This window comes from Panthera uncia, chromosome A2 (assembly GCF_023721935.1).
Source record: "Panthera uncia isolate 11264 chromosome A2, Puncia_PCG_1.0, whole genome shotgun sequence".
In the NCBI taxonomy this organism is placed as follows: domain Eukaryota; kingdom Metazoa; phylum Chordata; class Mammalia; order Carnivora; family Felidae; genus Panthera; species Panthera uncia.
The window spans coordinates 159,320,639-159,338,034 of record NC_064816.1 but is presented as its reverse complement, the minus strand read 5'-3'; the positions used below and the strand labels follow the sequence as shown (position 1 = coordinate 159,338,034).

The 17,396-nt window shown below is 49.3% G+C and overlaps 1 protein-coding gene and 1 pseudogene across 3 annotated transcripts in view; one reads left to right on the top strand and one right to left on the bottom strand.

Annotated features, from left to right (window-relative positions):
• The window catches only part of DPP6 (dipeptidyl peptidase like 6), an 851,682-nt gene that overhangs the window by 683,539 nt on the left and 150,747 nt on the right, over window positions 1–17,396 (bottom strand). The gene's annotated exons all lie outside the window — the stretch shown is intronic.
• On the top strand, window positions 13,260–14,182 carry LOC125931051 (rRNA-processing protein FCF1 homolog; annotated as a pseudogene).

Below are 17,396 nucleotides of genomic sequence, written 5' to 3'. Positions count from 1 at the left end.
CACAGCAAGGGGACAAGCTGTTTTCCCTTCCGGGACCATCTGCTCCCAGATATGGCAGAAGTCGTGACTTACGTTCCAAAACACACACTGCCTTTGCCTCAGTGGTGCCAGTGGCTCGTTCTAAAGTTTGCTACAGTTTTGCGTAAGTCACGTGGGCAGGTGCCCACCACTCACGACTGGAAGACAACAGACCAGCACGGGAGCGATGGTAATGAGTGAAGGCTCACAGGCAGGAAGCGATGAGTGGTTTCAGGGAACTTCACTCCGTCCGACTCGCTCACGGGCGAGGTCAAGGTGGGAGGCTGGTGTGGGGAGAACACCATGGCAGTGGGCGGGGGGGGGGGGGGGGGCGTAGCTGTGTGGAGACACCGTATGGCCACCCCAGAGGACACCACGTGATGGCCTTCCTGTGACCTTGCCGTGGATGGGGGCACCAGCAGTCACAGAGGGCCCTCCAGACAGGGCTGTCAGCCCCGCAGTGACCCAACCCGAGAGTGTGCCCTTGAGCACTGATAACGGGCCCTGCTTAGCACCCAGCCAAGTCACAGGAGATTGAGACGTAGGTGCTAACATGTGGAATGAGGTAAGGCAGAGCCCAGGCCCCGGCCCCATCACAGTGGAATGCCAGCTGAAGCTCACAGATGGACGGACAAGGCAGTGCTATCTTGGCAAGGGGGGAGGGCACTATCTGGTCCTTGAAAGGTTGGTGAGATTTTTTAAAACTGTTGTAATGTTTATTTATTTTTGAGAGAGACAGAGACAGAGACAGAGACTGCGAATGGGGGAAGGGCAGAGGGAGAGGGAGACACAGAATCCGAAGCAGGCTCCAGGCTCCGAGCGGTCAGCACAGAGCCCGACGCGGGGCTCAAACTCACGAGCCGCAACATCATGACCTGAGCCGAAGTCGGACGCTTAACCGACTGAGCCACCCAGGAGCCCCTGAAAGGGTGGTGAGATTTTAAAGCAGAGAGGGCAGAAAAGGCATGTGGCTGTCAACACGGGGGAATGGCCCACCAAGGCTGGAAACCCACAGTGAAGTTTTTGATTATCTGTCTTCACGGAGCTCTTCAATGAAGCCAAGTGAGGGCAGTGGGGTCCGTTATTTAAAGAGGCTTTAAGATGGCCTTATTAGGGGCTCCTGGGCGGCTCAGTCGGTTAAGCATCCGACTTCGGCTCAGGTCGTGATCTCTTGATTCATGAGTTCGAGCCTCACGTCGGGCTCTGTGCTGACAGCTCAGAGCCTGGAGCCTGCTTCGGATTCTGTGTCTCCCTCCTCTGTCCCTCCCTGCTTTGTCTCTCTCTCTCTCTCTCAAAAATAAACATTTTAAAAAGCTAAAAAATAAAACAAAATAAGTAAATACATAAAATGGCCTTATTAGCACTGTACCGATACGCCCTTGCAAAAATAATGCCCTAAACGGCAAATGTTCCCCCTCGTCCCTTAAAGTCGATGCCTATTGCTAGTGACAGAAATGAAACCCAAATCTGATTTCTCGCTAACGGAACTCGAGTGTGCAGTGAATTGTATTTATTCCCACTGTCTCCCCCCAGTTCTCACAGCACTCTCCGTCCCTCCATCCAGCCCCGGGGCGGTGTCTGCTGTGTTACAGGAGGAACATGTGGCCTCTCTCCTTCTTAAAGTCCCCTTTGCGTGTGCTGGCGGGTTCTTCTCTTTTCTCCTGGACGCTGTGGCTCTATAACCTGAGGCTGGCGTCTTCCCCGCACCGGCTGCTTCTCACCGCCGCTCGCCACCTGCTCGGTCAGGGTTTCACACCGACCCCTTCCAGAGCCCAAACCACCGCTCTCCGCGGCTGCGCTGGCAAATCAGCGTCCGAGGCTGATCGGCCTCTGGCCGTCACACATCCGCTGTGAGATTCTTTACCGTCTGGGTCGCCGGTTTTGATCGAAAGGTGCCTCCAAGCCTTCGGGTTTATTTTCCCAATACATGGGTGAGTCCGCTCATCTTGGGTCTGCAGGCAGTGACTCACGTCTACGCTGCTCCCCACATCTGCTTCCTGTAACTCGGGAGTCTGCAAACTGCTTCCCGTGTGCCAAAGCTGCCTCTGCCCATTTTCATCAGCAAAGTGTCGTCGGCACGCGGCCACTGTGCGCGGCTCCTTCCGCGCCACGCCCGCAGGGTGGCGTGGATGTGAGAGACTGTGTCACCCTCACAGCCAAGACTATTTACGGATCTGGCTCTTCCAGAAGAAGTCTGCCAGTCCCTGCACCAGACCGGTGATCTGGAAAGTCAGTTTGATCTATATCTCTACTATAGTTTTTAAGATTTTTTATTTCAAATAGCAGAGAGGGGCAGACGTTTCGCAAACGATCCAAGGAAATGTGTATCTCCCGCCAATTCACGATGTTCTGCCTACACGCCCAACACGTATGTGATACAAGCTCTATTTCAAACATCGGGGGTTCCCAAGGGAAGACAGCATGCCCTTGCACTTAAAGATCTCTGACCTAGCGAGGAGGCCGGGTGTGTGGAGAAGCCATCTCAGCGAAGACACTTCACGTTCAACACCTACCACCCGGGGCAAGGTGGATGGAACCGTTGATCTGTCCTAACCCCCATGTCCAAAACTCACCTCCCAGAGAACTCGGCACCTGCACCTGTCACCCATCAACAAGGAAGGGGGACTAGCTGCTTTCTAGCTGTGGAAAGGGGCAGAGGGCTAGCAGATGACTGTGGAGGAAAGACAGAGCACGGGATGTTGGAGGGAAGGCCAAGGGGTCAGGTGCGGGGCCCGCAGGAGGAGGGCTTCACAGGGAGGGGCTGCCCGGAGAGGCGCCCTGCCGTAGGCATAGAAAGACGAAGCTCGAGTCCCAACCCACAGCAGAAATGGGTCATCTTGGAAAGCAAACTTGTGGCAGAAAGCGTCCCCTGAGGTATACACGTAGTCATTTGAAAGACTGGACAAAAAGCAGAGCAAAGGCAATGCCGCTTTTAATGGCTTGTGACATTTTACATTTCTTTCTTTCCCAGATAAACTCTTCCCTTTTATTTTTCGTCCCCCAACACGGATTTTTACCCACTGCCTGGGAAGGAGCCGGAAACCCCAAGGGAGATGTGGCTGTTGCTCTTTGAAAGGGCACATCTTAAAAATAACCTCATTTCTTTTAAATTGGTCACAGCATGAAATGAGGTGTCTGGGAAGGAAATAATGAATAATGGAGAAATGCCAGCGACTTTGGGGTGCCCTTTGAGGAGGCTGCTCTAGACGTTCCTACTCCTTCATGTTTGGCCTTGGCAATGTGTCATTTATGTCCTCGTTTCCACCCTGGACTGTTTGTTAGGTGAAATAGTGAATAAACAGAATGCCAGGCAGACGCAGCAACACAGACTCTGAGTTAAGACCACAGTAGAGGCACAGGGCTGGATCCTGGAGGCGTTTGGAGTGGCCAGGACTCGTATCTCTCCTGCAGTCCTCTGACCCCTGGGAGCCCGTGTCCCATGCCTTGTCCTCCGGAAGCTCAGATGCCAGTGGAAAAGGAAGAAAAAGCAAGCGGCTTCCGGTGAGGTGTGATAGATGCCCCCACAGCTGCGCACACAGGGCATCCCAGGAGCCCGTCACAAGGACCTCGAATCCAGATTAAGGGATTAGGGCGGCTTTCAGGAAGAGGGGCCATTAAAGGAGGCTACCTCCCCTAAAAGCTTCCACCAAGACAGCAGAGAATATAAACTGTAGCCCAGGGGCGCCTGGGTGGCTCGGTCGGTTAAGCGTCCGACTTCGGCTCAGGTCATGATCTCACGGTCTGTGAGTTCGAGCCCTGCGTCGAGCCCTGCGTCGGGCTCTGTGCTGACAGCTCAGAGCCTGGAGCCTGTTTCAGATTCTGTGTCTCCCTCTCTCTCTGCCCCTCCCCTGTTCATGCTCTGTCTCTCTCTGTCTCAAAAATAAATAAACGTTAAAAAAAAATTAAAAAAATAAATAAATAAACCGTAGCAACTAAACCGTAGCCCAAGTTGCAAGGCGGAGAAGGCAAAGCGTGTTCAACAAAGAAATACCGGTATCCACGTACGTGCAGCTGGGGACAACAGGGACACGAGCAATTGCCAGCATAGGGACAGAAATAGCACCTGGCCAAGCCCATGCAGAGAGGCGTGGGCAGTGCTCACGGCAGGGAGGATGGAAACGTTCCCCTGCAGCCCTGAGTACCTCTCCCCATGGTCCTCCTGTGCTGCAACGCTGGACCAAGGGTCATATTAGGGCCGGTATCTGACATCACCAAACTACTCCTCTGGATACAGGTTTGGAACATACAGGTTAGGACTGGCTTCCCAGGAACCCTCACCTCTCATGTGAGTGGTCAGTACATACCCTTCTCCTACCCTCTGCCTCCCAGAGCTCACGCCCCACACCTCAGGGGCAGGGGAGAAATGAGGCCAGCACCTTCGTGCACTGGGAGCCAGCACTGGGTCTAGGCGTGGACGTTGTACTGTCTGGATACTTTCAAGCATGAGATTCGAGACACTTTCATGCTGTGACAGCGCAGAAGACACACAGGTTTTCTGTTTGCAGTCTGGAAGCTCTCTACTTTTATTTTCACCCCTCCCCCACCCCCGCCAATTCATGCTTGCAATCTGTTTTGGGTAGGAAGAAAGAAATCGGAAATAGAAATAAAGCCATGCCTCCTCCTCTGACAATGACCTTGCCGGCAGCATCCTCACCAGTGGTCCCAACAGTAGGGTGACAGAAGCAGGTGTATGTGCCCCGGGGTTTTGCAGTCACAAAATTAGCTATGTCTGGGTTCCCAGAACAACACAGCATGCAGCATCTGACAACAGGCCCATCAGAAGTCCTTCCAGAATGAAGTGAGCCATCCACAGACCAGACGATGGTTGACATCGCAGGTTTGCAACGTCTTACTGTCATTCCCTAAGTCTGGTGGCACCAACTAGCCCAAGAATCCCTTTCCTGTTTAACGCATCCAGCTGTGACATGTCCCTAATCAGCTGCGAATCCCCCAGAGCAAAATGCATGACATCTCACCACTGAGACTGTCCTAATTACTTATCTCCAAATCAGTTCCCTCTCCTCCTCCCCCAATGGCTTTTCCCAAAGGAAACGTCACCAGAAACAGGAAGCACCAATCAAATGGCAATAACGATTCAATAAACAGTCCACCGCACAGAGCGGATGAGTCAAATTGAGCGACGAAGATGTGTTCCTTAAAGTTCCAACGAGAAACACAGTCATCCTCCAAATACTTTAAATAACCTAAAAATGACATGCTTTGAGACAAAAGTCAGTAAGTCAGTGTTAATGAGTTGGGCTGTGCCCCCACGCCTGCAAAAAAAAGGTGTACCGCTCTAGCCTCCAGTATCTCGACATGTGATCGTATTTTGGAAACAGGGTCACTGGAGATGTAATTTAGTTAAGGTGGAGTCATGCTGGGGTAGGGTGGACCCCGAATCCAACGTGCCTGCTGTCCTCATAAGAAGGGAAGAGACACACAGGGAGAACTGTCATGTAAACGCGGAGGGAGGGACTCCAGGGACGGGGCCACAAGCCAAGGCACACCGGCGCCCCCAGAAGCTAGAAGACCAAGAGTGGGTCCTCCCTGGAGGTTTCGGAGGGAGCACGGCCCTGCCGACCCCTTGATTTCAGACCTAAGGGAGACAGCACATGTCTGTTGTTCTGAGACACCCAGTTTGTACGGTTTGTCACAGCAGCCGCAGAAAACTAAGGCCGCTGGAGACTGGCTGACTTTTTCACCTGGATATGATGTAAAGTAACCAGAGGAGCCTGTGGGGGCCAGAAATGCAGATTTCCTCTTCCTGACCCGAAATCTGCCTCCAAATCCTGCCACTGCCACAGGCAGACACAAACAAGTGGGACTTCCTACCATATGCACACACACCTTAGGTGGTAACACTCAGTGTGAAGTTCTCATTGAAAGCAAATCAAGTGAGCTTGAAGAATTCAATGCTTCCCAAACTTTTTGACCATAAACGCTTTTCTGCACAAGCAGAGACTTTAAAAAGGACAGCCTGGAAAATCCCCGTGTGTGGTTTCCCCTAAGCTCTGTGTTAACAAAGACCCAATCTTATTTCAAAGGAACGGTAAAGCTGACAGTTAAATATACACACATATGACTGATGGTAAAAGAATCAGATTAAATTAGGTTCTTCATAATTGTATTTTTAAGGGAAATTTTATATTCTACCCGTCACCAGAATTTGTCGGAGAGCTGTGAACGTGAGAACAGGCCAGTACTGGAGCCATAAAGACTAGGAAACATGCCAGGAGCTGGTGATTCAGAACAATCGGATGTGCTCAGACTTTTCGATGTTGAGCAAGACTTGTGTCACGAAAGGAAATACGGGCTACGCTCCTCCCTGCAAGCAAGGTGTCGGGACTTCTGGGAGCTTCTCCAAAGACAGACACAGATTCTTCCTTCTCATTCCTACCTGACTGGGCTGCAGTTTGCACACCTTGCCCTGGAGGTGAGCTGGGTGAAGCAGAGATTTTCCTTCAGTCTTTCCCTAAATGTATTTCTGTTCACAAAGCGTCTCGATGCATGCCTCCTTGGGAAGGTCCTTCTTTGGGAAGCCAGTGCTTGGAAGGCAACAAGCTTTGAGTGACACCCGTCCAGACAGTGAGACAGGTGCAGAGATGCTACCAGATCTTTCCAGAACCCTTGAGGCTCCAGTTACATCTACGGTGCATTAGCTCCTACACGGTGAGCGGGCGGCAGGCACACCTGGGATGCCATGTTGTTTCATCCACTAGAGTTGACCATCGGGCAGTTCATGGCACGTGATACCTTTCCATGGCTTCCACTGACCCAGTGGGCCAATCCCAGGGTATCTGGAGCCTAAGGATCTCTGAGTTTGTAGAAAACTCTCCAAAGACTCCCTGGACACAAGGCTGGCTCTGTGTGCTTTGTTTTGGGAAGAGAAGAGCGTGCTTGTTGAGTGCAGAGGCTTTCCAACCTCAGAGAACCTCAGAAACCACTTCAAGTGAGGATTCGGCAGATACAACAGAGTGGCCAACTCTCTGGTTTTTGGTGAGCCGGAACGAAGAGACTTCTGGAAAGTTTTAATGGAAACATTGCCAGTATAACTGCTAATAGGGAAAGAGGTACTTAAAATTCAGGCGTTATGTCGAAGCTTCTGAGAAACATCATGGGAAGTGGTTTAAGATCTCTGTTCACAGTGAGAACGTTCTTTGTTTTTAAAACCGCTGTAGTCACACCTCCATCTGGCCATTTTCCACTATTCCACTCTGGTTCACAAGACCACGCTTGCTGGGGACCCCGGTTCCTAGTTCTCAGGCTGGACGACCTATTTCCACGTTCCTTCAACTCACAGCTGGCTCACCCACGATTCTTTCTTCCACGTCTTCTAGCTGGACCCGTTCTGCCCACCGTGCTGGGCACGCACCATGTATCACACTTTGGATTCTCAATCATGAAAGGGACTCCCGAGGGAAGTAACGTTTCTCAATAATCATTTCCTACTTTCGTTTTAAGGCAGGGCCTGGCCCTGGAGGATGTCCGTGAACAGCCCTGGTGAGCAAGTCTGTGTTCTCTGATGGTGTGCCAAGGCTCTCCGCGTTAATCTAGGGGTCAGCTTGTGCTTCCTCATCTACTGCCCTCTCCGGAGGGGAGTCTGACCTAGGACCTCTAGTTCCAAATCCCCGTGTTTCCTCCAGGAATGCCACACAGGGGGGATGGAACACGGAGTCACACTGAGGGAACTGGTGGTTAATGGTGACACCATCAGCCCCCCCCAAAACCATGCTGCCCCTCAGTCCAGCTGTCCTAACCAGACCACTAAATCAACCCACCTATCAGCATTATGGTTAAGTTTCAGGCACAAGGGATTATGGCTAATATTCAGTGCACCTGTGATTACTGGGGGGCTTCCCACATCCCTCTACCTCCAGCTCCACTGTGCCCTAAAAGCACACCAGCCCTCCACCCATCCTTTCTAGAACAACTACACCTTTCAATAAGGACTTCATGACGTCGTGATGATGCATGGCACGCCAGGGACTATTTAAGTGTTTCCATGTATTAACTTAAACTTCCTAACCAACTGGTGAGAAAGAAACCATGATTTATTTCTCCTAACTGTATAAATAAAAAGACGGAGTCCAGAAACAGTTAAGTAGCTTCTGGGGGCTAAGCAATGAGTAAATGGCGGGAAGAGTCAGTCAGTACTCAAGCTCAGGCGGTCTGAGTCGAGGGTCGTACACCCACCCACTGAGCCACGCTGCCCGCGATGAAGACCCTGGGAACAAGAAACGGAAACCGGAAATGGAGCCCTACTGGCGGTAACGTGACGTTAGGTGTGCGCCTCAGTGAATTCTGCGTGCGACGCGTTGGTAAACCGCCACGTCAGCTCTGGTACGTGTGAGTTCGCCGGGTCCTTGGGCTGTTACTCAAGAAGGGCTTGTGTTGTCCCAACACACTTTTTCATGTCAACTCGGATCAACAAGGAAATAAGCTTAAAAGTGCAGTTGCTGTACGGAAGGGGCCACGTTCCACTGGCCCTGTCTCCTGTTCCTCCTCTGGCCCTCATCAGGAGCGCTATGACTCGGGGAAGCACAGTTTGAAGCTCACGTCTCCAAACCAAAGCCTGGGGCGGGGGAGGAGGGGAGTCTGGCTTCTCTGACGCAGTCACAGTGGGCATTCACTGGCCCACACAGCACCGAATACACACCCTTGACCTTCCTGGCTGAACGCCCTTCGCTCCCCGAGCTCACCTGTGCCCCGCTTCTGTTTCCAGAGCAGCTCTGCTGTCTTACCTGAGAGGTTTCCCTCTCTTGACTCCCTCCAAATACCCAGTGGCCTCATGCCTCTTCCTCGGGCCACATGCGCGTCTCCAACAATCGGCAGGTGACTACGTTCCAACCGTGAGACGCTCAGTGCGGTGGCCCCGGGATCATCCCAGTGCCCCTGAAACCACACACCCTGACTCCTCACAGATGTAAGGAGTGGGGGGGGGGAGCGGCAGAGGCCCTGCTGGGTAGATCCCACCTGCACTGCCCTTCCAGTGGCTGGCAGTGCTGCAGGGGTCTGGGGCCCACTGGGTCCTCTCAGGCATAGAGAGCCAACTGGGGGGGTGTGCAGTGGCTTTTCACATGCACCGCAGACCCCTTCTCTCCTGGGACTTGAACTGGATGCTGAACTTGGAAACCTGGGCACATCAACTCACATCCCTACTCCTTAAGTAATCACAGCAGAAAACGTGCTTTGGTGAGTCTTTTGGCTCTAAGTGTTCTCAGGCACTTGGACTACTTCAGTGCAGGGGTCAGAGAGCTCCCCACGCCCAGCGATGCATCTCCTCATTATGGGTTGCATCATCTCTATCTAATTGCGTGCACTTTGGCCCCATCTGACAGCTCCAGAACTCCACGTGCTTATTAGCACGTCTTCGGACGAAGGATGTAGCCTTCCTACAGCTCTCTGATTACGCCTTCCAAGTGTGCCCGTGACGCAGACCCTCTCCCGATTGGAGGGCTGCTGCGCCTTCTTCCTTGTTCTTGAACAGCTCAGCCCAGTTCGGGGTGGGCAAGAGAGCACTCACGACACATACGTGCAAGCCAACCCTTGTCTGGCAACAGAAAATAAAACGGCCAATCTTCACTTTGCACCATTTGTTGATGGAGACTTGAGTCAAAGTGTCAGCACAGCCTTGAGCCGCCAGGCCACTCAGCTGGGCGGAGCAGAGGGAATAGGGATCAAACAGGGGTGGCAGTCTCTGGTCTCAGCCCCCTCGTAAGTGCAGCTAAGTCCTGACTGTATTATAAAAACGGACGCTAGAGACAGGAAATGAGCCCCGGGCTAAGCACCCAGGCACAGTTCCTCTCGCAGAAACTGAGCGTTTTGGTCTGGGAACTTTAGCATTCCGCTAATGACATACGATTCCAAAATACTCTGAGTTGACTTTCCACCTGCCAACGGTCACGGAACCACGGAAAACCAAGCTGCGATCTTTTGCTTTCGCTTAAATTGCAAATTAGGTAATAGGAATTTCTAATCAAAACCAACTTATCACCTTCTTGTATTTATAGGAATCTCTTCTTCCCAAAGATACGCATTTTCCCAATGGGACCTTCTTTTCTACTACTTTTGCTGATAACCACAAAAAGAGCCAGCAAAAAGAGTCGTGCGTAGGAAATGTATATTTCACTCGCGCTTATTTTTAAATTCAGACAAAATATTACAAACGCTAGACACTGACATTTAAAGCAGATCCTACAAAAGTAAAGCCTGCTGTTTCCCTAATAACCGTTTCATCTTCTCAACTACGGTCTTGAGTTGGAAGCGCCAACTTCCACTGTTCAGAATCAAATAATAAAGAAAATCCCAAAAAGGAGAGAATCTATTTGCAGACAGTCATGATCAACCACGTACGAGGTTCAGAGCACTAATTTTAGAACCTTTCAATTTCAGAAGAAGTCCTGAGAACACTGTTAAAGAAACGTGATTATTCAGACAGAAGCGAAGAGAGATTTTTCAGGTAGGATACCATTCGTTCACTCGTCATTTGACAAATACTCACCGAGAACCTTGGGGGCACCAGGCACTGTACCGGGTGCCTGGATACATCAGAGGACAAACCAGCCACGGTCCCTTATGCTAGTTCAGCCAATGTCCTGATGGGGGCTGTAGAGGGCGGGGGCCAAAAATAACACAGGCATAAAAAGAAAATTATATAATTTTCTGGAAGATGATAAACACCTTCCACCTGAGCAGGGTAGGGAGTATCAGGAGTGATGCAATTTTGAATGGGGTGGGCAGTGTAGAGTCTTTGAGAAAGTAGCACTTTAGCAAAGACCGGCAGGACACCTGGGAAGAACGTTCCAGCAGGTGGAACGGCCAAGGAGAAGACCACAGGGTGAGAGTGGGGAGGCACATCGTCGCAGGCCCTTCGTTCATTGTAGGAACCTTGGCTTTTACTCTGAGAGAGAGAAGTGAGGGGCCCTCGCATGGTTCCCAGCGCAGGAGTGGCCGGGCAGCTCTGACATGGGGCAGAGGATGCTGAGGGCAGCTCTCCTAGTGAGGTCAGAGCGAAGGTGATGCCCTTGACCTGCCTGCCATGAACTGGGTGGGCAAGGCCAAGCAGATCTTGGATGATGATGGGCAAACCTTTCCTGGAAGCCCATTAAAGTAGGAAGATGGTGTCTGTAAGAGGAAGTGGAAGACACTGAGGGCCAGCAATGACCACTCAAGGTCCTTTCCTGCTTCAGAGACACCACAATGAGCCCCAGGAACAATAAAAGGCTCGGAAGGCAAGACTGCTTTCTCCCCAGCTGTGGTGAAAGACAAGACCTGTTGGAGCAGAGGTGGCACGAGAAAGACCATGGGGAGGCGGGCACGGGAGCATTAGGATTCTGCTCAGGTGTTCTCCTTGTACCTGTGCAAACAACAGCCCTGCTGACTGATGTGATCCCGTCAGAGCCGCAGGACATCAACGAGGAAGCATAGCAGTGATTGAGTATTCAGTGAGGCCAGCAGCCCAACAAGGAAGCCAGATGCCCCGGCTCATCACAGCCAGCTCCCGTTTCTATAGAAACGGCACCCCTGTCTCTCATGGCACCCCCCTCTCCTTTTAATAGATAACCCGTCATTCGGGGGCTGAATTTGACAGAAGCTCAAAAATCTAGAAGAAAGGAAGAGAAATTCATGACACTTTCCCACATACAAAATGGCAATTAAATGGCCACAGGCAGGATGCTAATTGGGGAGAAAGATACCGGGCTACAGCTAGATGTTTCTGCTGACGTTTCCTATTATTCAGATGAAGACACATACCTCTCCGTTCCCACAGAGCAAATAACCTCATCCTGAATCCACTAAGACGGAAAAGCATAGCGAATGCCAAGGGCAGAGTCAAGGACCGAGACTGTTCTCCACACCGAGAACCTTCAGAGCCTCCCCCTGTGAACCAACCACCACTTCCCTGACTTGGAAGGTTTCCCGTCAAGGACCCAGAGCCTCAGCTCTAAGGCTGGCCCTCGTTGACACCCTGCAGGCCTGTGCTGGCTTCCGCCATGGCCATTTAGTGTCCTACCTAGCATCCCTCCCACTGCCCAGTCCCTGCACCCCTAACCCCTGCACACCGCCAGCATGTGCACCTGTCTTTCAAGGAATTGTTCCCACTTGCCCCCCAAATAAAGTAAGTGATGGAACAGGTAAGACTCATGCCCTACCACATCTGCAGTCCTCCCTGAAAGAATTTCTGATTCATCGTCTTTGGGAACTAAAAAGTTTGATGTGAGACACAAGAAGGCAGGGTGAAACTACCCACCCAACTTTAGGAAGTGTCAATTCTGGCCGGGGCGATGATGTAACCGAGGTCCAGAAATGAGGAACAGACCACCCACATCAACACTCGCCCCCTGCGCTCCTCGGCTCCAACCAGGTTATGCTGTGGTAACATAATCTCCATGTTTACAGACCGAAGTGCACACAGCTTTCCCATTGAGCAGCCGCTCTCTGAAATACCCCTTGTTTCCATAGCAAAAGGAAGGTGAGTACAGAACCCGCCCATGCTGGTTCTGGAAGCTTCCATTTTGCAAGTGCTCCCCGCAACTGCCACTCCCGGTTCCCCAGCCAAAGTACGGCGCGGCCACACCGCCGTCTAAGGGAGCAAGGGGACACAATCCCCAGAAGCATCTGCAGAGCCAAAGTGAAGACCCCTACACCCGCCCATGTGAGAAGCCAGCCCTCTTCCAGCACTTAGCCAAGTGCCCATTTGAGAAAATCTAAACCAACTCGACCTCTCTGCCCCCGTTCCTCTGCTCCCCACCTTGTGGCGACCCTATCCGTCCTTCCACCTGACCGCTATCCGCACAGAAGCTCTACCCGAGCCCACGCTCCTGCTGAAGGTCTGTATGGCTGGCACCACATGCTGGCAAGAGAGGGAACGCGAGTGAGGAGCCGCTAACAGGTGCACTCACCTGGGAGTTGGCAGCAACCCCGCAGCACGGTGCCCTCACACTTAGCAATGGAGAGCAGACGTTTACAGACGGGAAAAGACCGATGCGCATGATGAGAAGGACCCAGGAACTCACCTGCGAAAGCAGCTGGGTATTCTATGATGCAGCCCGAGTGTCCTAGAACACTACAGCCATCCCCTCCATGGATATTCCTGAGAAGACCTGTAAAGGTGGGTAGAGAGGGAAGTGCTCCCTCAGGCAGGAACAAAATGAGAAGGGAAGACAGGGGACCACGTGGCTTCGTCTACAGCTCTGTCCTTCCTCAGATGCTACGGCAATGAGGGTTGGTGAGGAGAAGCCATGGAGAAGCACAAGATGCTTGTGGAAGCATCTTTCCACAAGAACAAGAGTGCGGCATGAACGTGGGGAAGCAAAAGAAAGCAAGAAAGTAGGTGGCCATGAAGCAAATGTTTAGTCTCTAAGATCAGATGCTTAATGGACAGATTCAGCGCTAAAAAGGGGGGCGCCTGGGTGGCTCAGTCGGTTAAGTGTCCAACTTCGGCTCAAGTCACGATCTCACGGTTTGTCGGTTCAAGGCCCGCATCGGGCTCTGTACTGACAGCCTGGAGCCTGCTTCAGATTCTGTGTCTCCCTCTCTCTCTCCCTCTTCCCTGCTCATGTGCTCTCTCTCTCTCTCTCTCTCTCACACACAAAAATAAAATATAACAATTAAAAATTACAACCTGAAAAGAAAGCAAAGATCCCAGTGCACTCAGGAAAAGAGAAGTGTCCCAACATCCTTCCCACTTATTCCTCCAATATAACACACAGCTGAGCCCACCTCACCACATCCTGTTTGACACCAACTTTATCAATTTTTCCATTAAAGTCAAACTTCGTACAATCAATGCCAGACTGCCTGTATGCCAAGTGTATCCCTGAATAGCTAGCTGACTGTGTAATGGCTGAAATTGAGAAACTGGGACAGAAGTCTGGAGTGCCTACGGATTGTCAAGGACCCAAGATGTGAACAATTACCAGGCACACAGGAGACAATCTATGCAGATGACTGCTCAGTACAGGCGGTGACTCGGCACAAGTGTCACATTGTGGCCACTGTCGACCCCGACCTGAAACAAAGGACCGGAAGGATCTGGAAGATCCCTTGAATTCCCATCATGTACATTTCTAACCACAGGTGCAACATTCAGCAGATGCCAGATGAACACGGAGCCCTTGAGTTCTAATTCCTTTACCAACTTTTCCTACTGCCACTCCATACAGCAATATGCCACAGCGTGAATTATTCCACTGACCCATTTGCTCTGTTACGAGCAGAGGATGGCTATATGCGCTCACTTTTTGCTGTCGTTCTGAAATTGACATTTTGGTATCATTTTAAATTTTGTTGCATCTTTTCACATGTCAGATGATTGCTCACACAAAAGAAAGAAAGAAAGAAAGAAAGAAAGAAAGAAAGAAAAGAAAGAAAAGAAAGAAAGAAAGAAAGGAAAGATAGAAAGAAAGAAAGAAAGAAAGAAAGAAAGAAAGAAAGAAAGAAAGAAAAGAAAAGAAGGAAAGAAAGAAGGAAAGAAAGAAAGAAAGAAAGAAAGAGAAAGGCGTCTCCAGTAATTGGACCGTTCACACTGCAGTGGACCCCCTCTTGGGGCCGTGAACACCCACAACTCTAAAAGCTCTCAAGAAGAAATGGGAAAGGATCATCTGGTGGTTCACTTGGTTAAGCATCTGACTCTTGACTTCGGCTGAGGTCACGATCTCAGCCGTGGGATCGAGCCCCATGCTGGTCTCTGCCCTGGAGCCTGCTTGGGATTCTCTCTCTCCCTCTCTTTCTGCCCCTACCCTGCTCTCTCTCTCACATACACACACAAAATAAATAAACTTGAAAAGAAGAGATAACTTCACCTCTCACGACTGTTTTAGAGCTTTCCCATTTTTATTTCTTTTTATTTTTTAACTGGATTTTGCAGGAGGCATATGAAAGGTGTGAATAAAGTTTAGAAAACTGAGTGTATTGGAGAAAATTATTAGGGAGACAGGAGGCCAGTGTTTTCCCACCTTTAACGTCTGCTGAATCCCCTCCCCTTATACGATGCCCTTTGTTTGCAGTTCTTCCAATGCTCCTTTACTCCCTTCCCACTCCCACCCCTGCTGGCAGGTGCCACCTTGAATGCATCAAATATGCAATGCATGAAATATGACGGATACACACAATTATACAACAAGGTTCCCACTGATCCCCAAAAGCTGCTGTAGTAAGTCCAGTAGCTCTGTCTGTAACATAAGTCTTCCCAAACAGTAAACAACAGAAGACAGAAAAAATAAATTGGTCTTCTCAATTCCAAATTGGGAAAGATACCTATATCCCCGTTCCATTTTGGTTTGTTTTTTTTTTTTTTTACGTAAACATGTTAAGATTGACCCAAAGTTAGGTGAGGGAAAAGTTGAGATCAAAGAAATCCAAGCACTGTAGGAAGTTTACACATTGATTTTTACAATGACTGTGAGGCCCTGGAAAATCCTTAAGTTCCCTCTGAATGTAAAAAAAAAAAAAAAAAAAGGAATAAAGAAAAAAAAAAGTGCGTGTGAGTGTGTGTGTTTCACTTCCATCAGGCATATTGCTGGAATGATCTTAAAGTCTTCAAGCTGTTCATCTACATGTGCAGCATGAGTGAAAGGAAATTTATTTTTTTTTAAGTTAAGCACTGTTTTAGGCCCTGAGAAAACAGCGTCTGTAGCTACCCGAGTCTCCGTCTTCCCGGCACCCCTACAAGGTTCCGATCCCTGCCTTGTGCTCACGTACAGCATCTGTCCCCACTGGCTGCTGCACAAGCCACCGTCACCTCAGATGTTCTGATTCTGGGAAGCAGGATTTTCGCTACCTGGAATTCTATCATCTGGACCTTCCAGGCCACATTGGCTTCCAGTCTCCCTGCCAAATTACATCTATGTCTATATCTTTATCATTTGTGGGGCAAAACTGAACATGTCCTGGGCTCCAAACAGATCTGGATGATGCTGGAAAGACAGCAAGAAATATAAGGAGGAAGAAAAATAAATCTATGGGGGAAAACACGTCAAACAAGTCGGAGCAAAATCTTAGACTACTGTGGAAAAACTGTTTTTCCCTTCGGCAATTAGCACATCCATTTGGAACCAAATTAATTTAAACTGTTAGATTTCATAATGTTCATACTTTTTAAGTCCAATGATACAATTAAGTTCATTCCTCCACTCAATTATGGTACCACAGAGCATACTGAGAAGAATGCAGGATAGAACGGAAGGCTGAGTTTCTCTGAGGAGCACAAGTGACTTGCCAAATACTATTCACATAATTACCTGGAGAGTTCTCATTTGTAAAATTAGATGCTATCAAATTTTAAAATGTTCTATTTCAGATAATTTCCCGATACTAGATCATTCTAAAGATAAATGTCCCAAAAGTCATTAATGAGAAAGGCTGACTGATTTTCGCTCTCTTTTTTTTTACATGTACATAAAATCAAACTCATGTGATTAAATAAAAGCAAATCATAACAGCACATGGGCACTCAATGCCCTTAACACCAAATTTATTAAGCAGAATTTAATTTTGAAAGGATTATTATACATATTATTTTTATAGGCAATGCTCTATGAAAGGGATCAATATTGTATATTGCACAGAGGCATTCTGCATGCAGTTGATAAATGCATTGTTATCATCAGAGTAATTAAAAGGAACAGGGTTATATACAATCAGCATGTACATCTTACTCAGCAACTCCTGCCAGTTGCTTGCAAAAATTAAACTCATTAATCATTCTGACTCTACGGGAGAAAAAGCTTTAGGTACAAAATTAAAAAGCTCTATTTCATGAAGAAGAAAAAAATGTCCAAAGCCAACATCTCAAGAAATTCCTGTCTACACAGTGATGCTAGAATATTAATCTCATGTAGGAAAATGAGTTGATCCCCTTTTCAAAAATATAAATTAATATGATGTTACTCTAATGCTTCAGACCTCCTTAAATCTGCAGGAAACACAGACAAGTAAATTATTTAAAAGTGGGTGCCGGCAGCACGAAAAAAGCATGCCAAATAGAGTATGCTTCCGTGTCCACCTCAAGACGTCTTAGCGCTACACAGAATTCAAATCCACTGAGAAGGCATAATGTTCACTTTCCACAAACAACTTTGGCTTTAAGCAAACACACACTTTTGTGACTGGCTCTAGAGACCAAAGGCTTGTTAACACACTGAAATCTGTTTGTTATCATTCACAGTTGACAACTGACTCATGCAACGGAAAAGTAGTTGGGTTTACCCTTATTAATTTTTCAAGCCCACAGATCAGCTGTTTGTTAGGGTTCTCCTCCCTAGCCAAGGTGACTATGAAGACACAATGAGAATACCTATAGCGGCACTTTAAAAACAAAATCAAGGCGTAGTGCAGAGGCAAGGTATTTTTGATGCTATATCTGGCTTCACCCATGG